General features: G+C 36.7%; 1 long non-coding RNA gene across 1 annotated transcript; it reads right to left on the reverse strand.

Moving 5' to 3' along the window:
• Positions 1-1,934: 1,934 nt before the first annotated feature.
• LOC149786653 (uncharacterized) lies at positions 1,935-7,755 on the reverse strand. The gene is made up of 2 exons (XR_016424999.1): positions 2,990-7,755; positions 1,935-2,307 (listed from the first exon to the last, which is right to left on the reverse strand). It is a non-coding gene; the product is annotated as an uncharacterized LOC149786653 (long non-coding RNA).
• Between the last annotated feature and the right edge of the window lie 2,646 nt (positions 7,756-10,401).

A 10,401-nucleotide genomic window follows, 5' to 3' on the forward strand; every position in this document is an offset into this window, starting at 1 on the left:
ATGTGTTTACAACGCCTTGTTGATGGGAAAAATTGCTACAGAATTTAGAAACAGACTATACGCCGGTGAATTTGTTGAGAATTTATGTTCTAACGGCAAGTAGAGACGGGTAGCAGACGATTTTGTACGTGTGGGACAACTTCTTGCAAAATTGGAAACTTGGATTAAAATGCAGCTTTGTTTTAAGGTACACATTTCCATCTTTTATATAATGTATTTATTTGTATGATTCTAAAAGACGCATACTAAATCGAATTTTCTGGGTTACAGGTTCAAGAAGGTCATGGAATGGGTCTAAACGTTGCCATTTAGAAATCACATCATTATGTGCATTTCGAGTCTAAATGTGGGATATTTTTGTACACTTTATGAACATCACTTTCCTTAATTAAAGTACGATCGTACTTTCTTGATACAAAATGGATTTTGTTTACAAAAATAACACGTGCTCTAATGTTTACAGAAATGACGTATCATTGCGCAGAATTACCCGACGCGCAGAATTGGCCGACATGGCGGTATAGCAAATATGTGAGCGTTTAAAAGAAAATATCAGGAGAAAATTTAAATAATTTTTGTTTCTTTATGGGTTTTCTTGTATAGTTAGGTTTCCATAATATGTTCGAAAACTCCATGTTGATGTGAATTGAAACAGAGCAAAAGATATTCGGAAATGTGTTTATTCATGTTCGTAACGTACTGAGGTAATCTGAACTCCGTTCCTTATGGTGCGAACATTGTTGCCACCAGAAGTACATATAACCGTTTGTGTTTTGGGAAATCGTTGTCTCTGCAAGGACACTGGGCAGACCTAGTATGTCTGGTATGCATCTGTGTAACTGCCTTTTTCTGACTGGATGCATGTAAAAACGTTTTCATTTGTAATGTTTACCCAGACGTTATACACCAAGCTTTAAATAGATAGGGAAAAGTATTGCAAAAGAAAAGATATCAGCAGTTTTCGACATTAAATTAAAGAAAATAAATTAAATCGCTTTATTGAAAATTCAGTAAACTGATAAACGTCCTTTTAAAGCAGTTAAACAGGACGTTTGAGAGTTCATTAAAGAAAGTTATTCATCCCAGGAGACAGAGACGAGCTAATTACTTTCAGCTCATATTTTTGTTGTTGGTAGAATATGCTTCATTGAACTGCTGCTGTTTAGTCTATGCACGTTTGGAAAACATATTATATATTCCGTACTACTTTGTTGCGCAAAAAATGTAGACTCTTTGCTCTGTGTCATTTCTTTTTCTTTTTTTTTTTCTTCTTTTTCTTTTCTTCTTTTCCAAAGGGTAATTAAATCGCCTAAAATAGTAGAGGTATTTTTCGGCTTGTAGAAAAGGCTGATGTTGTTCGGATTAATGGCAGGATAAATGGACTTTACTTTGAGCGATCATTTTGTTCCGCATCAATATTTCCAATATATGGTAATTGGTTGGCCGTTTAGTCGGCGATTTTAATGAAAGTTAAGAACACATAAATGCATAATTTTCATATTTTTGGTTTAAGATTTGGATTGCTACATAAAATATGTAAATCGTAAGACTATGACACTAACACAGTGAATACATGAAAGGGGCGTTGCCAGATTGGTATAGTCACATTCTAACACCTCCTATATACATTATAAATATGCTTACATTTATTGCGTATATTTCGGGTGACCCTAAAATATTGTAACGGTCTTAAAGTCCTGACTAATAACCCTATGTATACATACATATAGACATGTATACCATTTCATCATTGTGAAGTTCTATGTGACTCACTGTTATCCGTTGGGGTGGGGAGCTCCCAATATTTATTTGAATTACTGTGGAATTCCCACTCTGGCTCGTTTTTGTAGGAAGTGAAATTAGTGATAGAGAGAGGTAAAGCTCCGAGCCCCCAGTCAGCAATACCGACAATTAAATTATTAAGAACACAAAGGTGAAATCCAAAAGAATAACAATTTAATACAAATTAAACGATATTAATTTCTCAACCAATCTACTTCCTCTCGACCATGTGACAACCTATTTCATCACGTGATTATAGTGTGAGATGGCTTTCCCCTGTACTTGGTTTCTACTCATCTGTGTTTACTACGCAAATTGCTTTCCTCCTTCCGGCGTTCTCCGATTCTTCCTGTCCTCTTTCCCTTTTGTCTTCTTTCTCCTCCTCCTTTCTTTCTCTCTTTCTCCTTCAACGAGGCTTGTTCCCCGCCTACTTCTATTCTCTATTTCTCCTTCCGGCGTTCTCCGCCTACTTCTATCCTGTCTCTCTGAGACTCGGGACTTGACTACTCTGTCCCCAAAAGCTTCCTACGAAAAACACAAGGACGTTAACATTTGTTTAGCCATCTCGCTCACACTAAATCAACAATCAATCAATCATCAGATCAAGGTTATCTACATCTTTGGCCACGCATTCGTGCACATCGAAAAACACACACGTTCTTATAGAAACAACGTTGCAATAAGAGCGGTATCCTACTTATCATAAAGAAATCACTAAATTGCGTCACATCAATATATATATATATATATATATATATATATATATATATATATATATATATATATATATATATATATATATATTCTTAATCTCATTATTCTCAATAATATCACAATAATCCGACGCATTTCTGTACATTACACTCCCACAAGTGTACACAAATATTCAAATATTCATATTATTTAAATTTACACACTGCAACCATTTTGCAAGCTACCATTTAATTCACAATGGCAAAATCTAGAATATCACATGAATAAATACACTAGTTTACTACGAAGTAACTAAATAGCGAAATACAATATTAATTCTGACGAGCGAGCAATCTACATAATCATAGCTCATTTCTCAAGTACGCATGTAAATTAAACAATACAAGGGTAATTCTACGTGCTAACGATTCTAGTAAGTAAATATACATACTGCCCTTAATTACAATTACAATGCCGTAACATTCTGCAACAATCGAGCAAATAACTCACTGACCTTTACGAAGCTTTCTGTCCTTAGAATGTACTAAGAGTTTTCCCGCCAAATCACGAGTGGCTCCCTCGGAGTGAGTATATTCTGCTTTACCAGTACGACGGCTTACAAATCACTAACTTGTTATCAGTTCAAATGACTGTTAAGTTCTGGTTCGAATTGATGGCCCCACCCTTCATCAGTTCTTATTGGATATCAATTCTACCCCTAGTCGGTCCACTTAACAGACGAGCCTCAGGCCATCTGTCAAAGCGGGGAGATTTACAATAGCGTTGAGGGTCCTTTGTTCTTAGAACAAAGCTTCTAACATCTATATGCTAGTGTTAACACCTAACGGGGGGGGGGGGGGGGTTCTTGTACAAACAAAATCGCCGTAACAGTGCAGGGTCGACATACTCATTGCGCTAACCCATTCCTTTGTTCCTGACTTACGTAATCGCGGGCAGGCAAACGTGACAATCATAATTACAGAAGATGACAAGAGTGATAACTGAAAGTCAGTTATTTCAGGACGCTACTCGTAAATTCCTATATAAATCGTCAGTCCATCTTTTTATTCTATTATTTACAAAATTGATAAAAACGCATAAGCATGTTAGAAGGATATGATTGTCACCTACAACAGGGTTTAATTGAAGGAAGTCCAAAATGCAGGGATCATATCAGTCAAATTATGATGGCAAAAATACATTTTCAGTTCAATGTTTTATTAATATTAAAAGCCATTCTGAATTGGATTTGAATCCATAAAGAGATTCCATAGTTATCGCGTGAAAATGAAATCGTTAAGTTCAGATTTAATTCAAAAGAAACATAAAGGAGTGAAATTTGTTTAAGGTCTTTTAATATAAAATTCAATACCAAATTTAGTTTCAATCTGAAAAATCCTTCTAAAGGTATCGAGTAAAACGAAATTCGTGACCATCAGGTTCCACATTATCATGAACATCTACATAGTCTAAATATATCATTGTTACACAGATTATGGCGGCTGGAGGGGAGCTCTATTTCTAAAAAGTAAATGAATCAGGACAATTGGCAAAGGTTGAAATAATTCTAGATAAAGGAGTAGAGGTGACGCTCGATTTCCACCAATTCGATTTTGGCGCTTTCATTTTAACGCCATTGATAATAAATAAATAACATTAAATTTTGCGCTACTGTACTCGCTTTTACGCCATCACTGGATTCGTGTGATATGATTTTTCAGTCATATCGCTATTCTACGATGTCTGCAGTGTGACAGTTTTATAGTGATGTCTAGCACTGGGGCATCATGCTGCAGACATGTCGCATGATGTCCCACCCAGTCACCTTATCCTGACACCAGGCCGACCAGTCCTAACACTAACCTCTTAATACTGAGCAAGAAAGCGAGGCAACTGTTTGTACCATTTTTGTAAGTCTTTGGTATGACTCGGCCGGGGATCGAACCCACGATTTCCCGCATCCGAAGCGGACGCTCTAACCACTAGGCCACCGGAGCGAGAGAGAGAGAGAGAGAGAGAGAGATGTTTTCACTTTGCAGATTTACGGTTTGATGAGGTTATCTCACGACGTTACACAGGTAATCAGGCCCGGCCCTAGGGCAAGGGGAACGAGGCAACCGCCTTGGGCTCCGCGCTTTCAGGCAATGCTTTTTTGTGCTTGGGGCCCCGCGCTCATCGCTTGCTGCTTTTGGCCCCGCACTCTTGGGCCTCGCAAATCATAGGGCCTGGCCTTCAGGTAATTATAGTCATTAAAAATCAGTCGATGGGTAACTTATTGATCATATTTTACATAATGCCATTGACATATGACACCCATGTCAACTTGCACTTTCCCCATTCAATACTTTGAAATTCATTAAAACTTGTAAATCTAGGATAAATTAATGGCTATACTGCCAAGGCGACTAGAAGCTCCTGATACATGAAGAATCTACTACTGACTGGGACTGCTATAAATGTGACGATATTGGCAAATATATATGCCAAAATGTCACTGACTACATAGTTTGTATAGATAGCCTATGTATTCCGAACAGAACTGTTAAAGTTAAAATATCACAACCTCCATGGATCACAACCGCATTGTAAAAGTCAAAACAAAAATTAAGAGAAATTAGCACAAACATTGAAATCATACACTGTCATCCAAAGACTGCTTGTCGGTACTTAAGATATTCATCAGCCTTCACCGTCCACATTCTATTCCATGACTTTAACATAAGGTTTCGATATTCGCAGATGAATTTGACAAAAATGAGTTATTTAACGATACTTTTTATATAGAACAAACTGTACTAGATGAATCAAATGTTAATCTTCTAGATATACTTTTAAATGCGGATACAAGCTTAAGTTCATGGAACTAACCCTTGACAAGAAACAAAATGTTTCATAAGCCTTTGTCGTGGTAAGGCTTCCTGCCCCGATGGCCTGAATGACTGTATTCTGCCCTTTTAACCAGTCTCTTAGAGAATCAATCTTTCCAGACACTTGGAAAGAAGCAAACGTTTCCCCAACTTTAAAGAAGAGCGACCATTTCATCGTATCTAAACCGAAATCAGATTCGTTCTCTCATTAAGTTTGGCCAGGTTTCGAAAGACTGGTTTTTAAACAAATACTGAATTACTTCCGTGAAAATAACATCATATCATTCCAGTCTAGTTTTATTCTTGACAATTCCACAGAAAATAAATTAGCATACCTCTTTCATACGTTCTGCAAAGCAATATATTCCAGTAAGGAAATGACTATTGTGTTTTGCGACATACGTAAAGCGGTGGATCGTGTGTAGCGTAAAGGTGTTGTTCACAAATTAATAGTTATCGGTATCACAGGAAGCCTTGTGAAAACGTTCTCAAGCTATCTCACAATCAGATGACAAGGAGTGAACTTCCGGTCGTGTTTTCAGAATGCAGATTTATTAGAACTGGTGTGCCCCGAAAATTCGCTTTAGGTCTGTTCCTTTCCTTGATATACGTAAATTATATACCCTCCAAGATAAGTTTATTTGGACATAATACAAGTCTCTTTCTAATCGTAAAAAATCGCGTCGTAACCGCTTATAACCTCAATTCTGACTTGGAAAATAAAATCTCATTTGGCAAATAATTTCCTTGTATCTTTCAACCCTTCTATGACTGAATCCCTGACAATTTCTAGGAAAATTAACAACTTCTTCCGTCCGGAACTATATACGATCAACCACAGAATAAAGGAGGTAAAGCACAAACAGACTAAATAAACGAAACGGCATGGTCAAAACAGTAACGCATAAATTCCAATTGAACAAGAAATTTTAGAAATTATATTTAGATCTTTTATAAGACCCTTTCTGGAATATAGTAATGTGGTTTGTTACAACTGCACATTACAACGAGAACTAGGATGGGTAAGTCTTGAATCCAGACGACAAAGACACCAACATAACACTCTTGTATAAAATGAAAGCTAGTTCAAACCCTGCTATCTCACATCGCTGATTAAACATCAGCTGTTAGTGAAGTTACTCGCTACGACTTCTGTCATATAAACAATTTCCTGTTAGTGCAGACTAGAACAAGTCTTTATAACAACTCGCTTCTTCCTTCGGCCTTTCGAGATCGAACATCTGCAAACAGAAAATTCACAGATTTTCAGATTAATTCGCCATCGAGTCTGCAACGATTCGATCTAAAATGGAGCACTGTTGACCTTTCATGTCCCTTATTTGTTCCTTTCTTTTAAATGTATTTGTCCCTTTTCTTTCGTCCCTATTTTTTTAACTGTGTGCACAATGGTTGACATATTTTAAATGAAGGTGTATCATTTTAACTCCATTTTTTTCTTACCTAGCCATTCACTCACTCCTTGTTGTTCAACCACTTGTTTTATATGCCTTGGCTGAATGTTGATTTTAACCAAGAGTCTCTTCGCTTTGACTTTTCAATAATTTTGTTGTCATTAAAAATTAATATCGTCCGCCACATATTCATATATTTAAAATTTTGATATCGTAAAAGGAGAAGAACGTGATACAAGCCATTGACTTTCGTATTTTTTATATTGTACCGCTTGTAATGACCAGGCACAAATTTATGGAACAAAACATATTGGAAGTACATCTATGTATGCTCAACGTGCATTTTTTAAACAGGTATGACTTTGGATGTCACGGTTACCAATCGTTAGTTAGGGTGTAAATACAAGAGAGAATAAATTGCCATCATCATCATCATCGTCATCATCATCATCATCTTCTTCTTATTATTATTATTATTATTATGATTATTATTATTATTATTATTATTATCAATGGATTTTTATCCATGGGTCGTGGATAAATAGATATATTGTAAGAGTAACATGTTTGTGTGACCTATCGCCAGAAAGGAGTGCAGTGATTACTGTTTGTTTCAAGCTGGCTACCCTCACTTCATTTATGAGTAATGGACAGGATGACCACCGCAGCATGTGACCAGTATACTTGATATTGCCTACTGGACGATGAATATTCAACTTGCGAAAACTACAACAGACAATTGACGACAACATAAACAAAGGAATGGCCACTCATAAGCTACGGTGACTGTAATTAAACAGCATATAAGTGAGAGGAGTATTGTAGTGATAAATGTCGTGTCATTACTACAATGTATATAATTTGAAACATACCTTACAGGTGCACTGTACCTTGTTGATCCTGGTAAAATGAGGATTAATGAAATTTGGATGCAAATGTTACAATTTTGTGCAAACATTATGATTGAGGTAGATTATCGACAAGGAATCTCACTCACTCACCAAAACAAAATCCGTATCACATTCTACATTCCAGAATAAATGAACTAAAATATGATTAAAAGAGTTTCAATATATATATATATATATATATATATATATATATATATATATATATATATAGAGAGAGAGAGAGAGAGAGAGAGAGAGAGAGAGAGAGAGATCTGACATGACAACTTAAAACTTTTTTTCACAGATAATAAGGGCTGTGTGATTACACTATCAGAGTTACGTTTTCTTATGATGCAAAAGTACCTTTGTTTGGACTGCAGCGGGGATAAGACTTATATACATGTTTTTAAGAATGAATTCACAACAGCAAAACTCTGCGCAATAGGCTGGTCAAAATATCACATGCTCAAAGGCAAGTTTAAGAATTTTATAAAATCCAGTTCAAACCTTAGGTCAATCAGAATGACCATGGCTTTTTCTGCAAGACAGAAATATGCAGCGGATGTATGGCGACGCAGTAATGTTACAGCAAAATCATACATTTTGTTCTGCGCCAATTCTCCAACGAAAATACAGAAGCTCAATCTATTTGGATCACCTAGGCTATTTCTATGATTGGATTGACTGGGATTAACCATGAAGTTACGAATGAAAGAAAAAATAGTTCGATCATTGGTAAAGTCTCGGTCAATCCTAGTTTCGTAAATAGCCGAAGTAGTAAAAATTACATCTATCGACATTCATTCTAGGTATAATCTGTATGATTGATCTCAAAGTTGCGAACGATGTCTATGATTTTAATGACTTTTCGATTGACCGAGAAGTTATGACTGAAGTTTTATTCGATGCACTTCTAACTTCTCTGTCAATTCTTGTTTCACAAATAGCAAATATTCAACGTATGATCCGTAAGATCGGCCTTGAATTTGCGAATGGCCTTATCTAACACTAAACAGTTTCTGGCTAGATGTATAATCTCAACTTATGAAGCATCTCGCACTCATAACATTTCTCAAGACCCCTCTACATCTATACAGTTTCCAATTGGTCAGAGAAAGGAGAAACCGAATCATTCAAATGTTTGCAAAGACAAGGCTGTCTTCTCTGTTTAGAGTCACCCTAACACATTCGATCCTACACATGAACTCGCTAAAGGTCGCAGTACTTGAGATGTAAGATATTAATTACTGAAAAGTAATGGGACCAACTACGGCCCGGGGGTGGGGGGGAGCACCGCAGTTATACTATTAAAGTGGAATGGGCCTACTAAAGAATTTCTCCTTGGGCACATAGATCCAACCCGCGGCCCTCACACACACACACAAGGCCGAATCAGAACCCCCATCCTTAAACAACGTGCACACTCATAAATGTACAGTCACATGTCACTCGAAATTTGACGATCCTTTTATTCTTGCGCACGTTATTATTTGGTATCATTCACACTTTGAGTAAAAAGACACCTAAACGTTTGCTATGGCGCCCTTTCGAAATTTTGGACGAACTCCTCTCTCTCGCTCTCTCTCTCTCTCTCTCACACACACACACACACAGAGACACAGACACACACAATTGACCCTATCCAGACCTGCACATAGGCACACATTAATAATTATGCTGTATGTGTGTCTATTGACAATTTCGTTGAATTTATTTCAGCCTTTTAATCTGGAAAAGTGAGGGTTTCTAACAGACAGACAAATAGACAGAGACTTGGAGAGACGGAGAGAATGAGAAACGTAGAACCATCCAGACGACCTGAGGTGTTTTAGAGGTCACGTACGGAGTATGCATGCACTAAGAGAACCACTTGATAAAGTGATATCATACCACACGTGACCACACTACAGCACACTTATGTTATATCACTATTTATAGACATATTCTTGCTCTAATTATCCGAAAACCAATCTAGTCGCACCGTGACAACTACGACATGAATTATATTCGGTAAACAAGTTTTAATTTTACTCGGCTAAAATGTCTATAAATACATTTTTCGACATGAAGCAAGAGATTTGATATCTAGTGTTTGTCTGCCACAGGATCGATTTTGTCATGTACACGTTTTAATATATACATCTTTTTAAATTACTAACAGAAAGTTTCAATAGCAATTATTATGGCATCACTTTTCTGGTTTATCATTCACAACGCAGACACTCACACCCTACATGTACATTGTTCACCTGTCAACAGGCACTGACATGCACTCGATACAAGAGAAATGTATTTGGGGTTTCAAATGACTGTACTGTACACCGCAATTTACACATCACAAAACTTAGGTCTCAGGTGAATTGTAGGATTATTAATTTTCCTTACTTTATTCCCTTGGCATAAAACATATATCTGCTTTGAGATTTTGTAATTAACATATACATGAGTTAGGATGCCCCCATAGGTAGAGATTAATGGCAGTTCTGAATGTCTACCCAAACCGTCTAAATTATATTATTGCTGTGGATTCTTTACTCCAAGTTCACTAGTACCTGTATCAATATTAACCCGGTTTTATAGTAGCTCTATTTTCTCGGCATGTCAAAATCTGGTTTAGTTGGGCTGAGCCCGCTTTAAAGTATTTTGGTTGAAAGGTTTTCGATCATTTCTGTTTCTTAGCGGCAACTTTCTTTATGCATACCTCAGCCTGGTCCTTTATATCGTTGTTCAGTAACTAAAAGTCAGCGCTATAATATT

The sequence above is a fragment of the Sinohyriopsis cumingii genome, chromosome 12 (assembly GCF_028554795.1).
Source record: "Sinohyriopsis cumingii isolate HCF-2022 chromosome 12, ASM2855479v2, whole genome shotgun sequence".
NCBI classification, from domain to species: Eukaryota; Metazoa; Mollusca; class Bivalvia; order Unionida; family Unionidae; genus Sinohyriopsis; species Sinohyriopsis cumingii.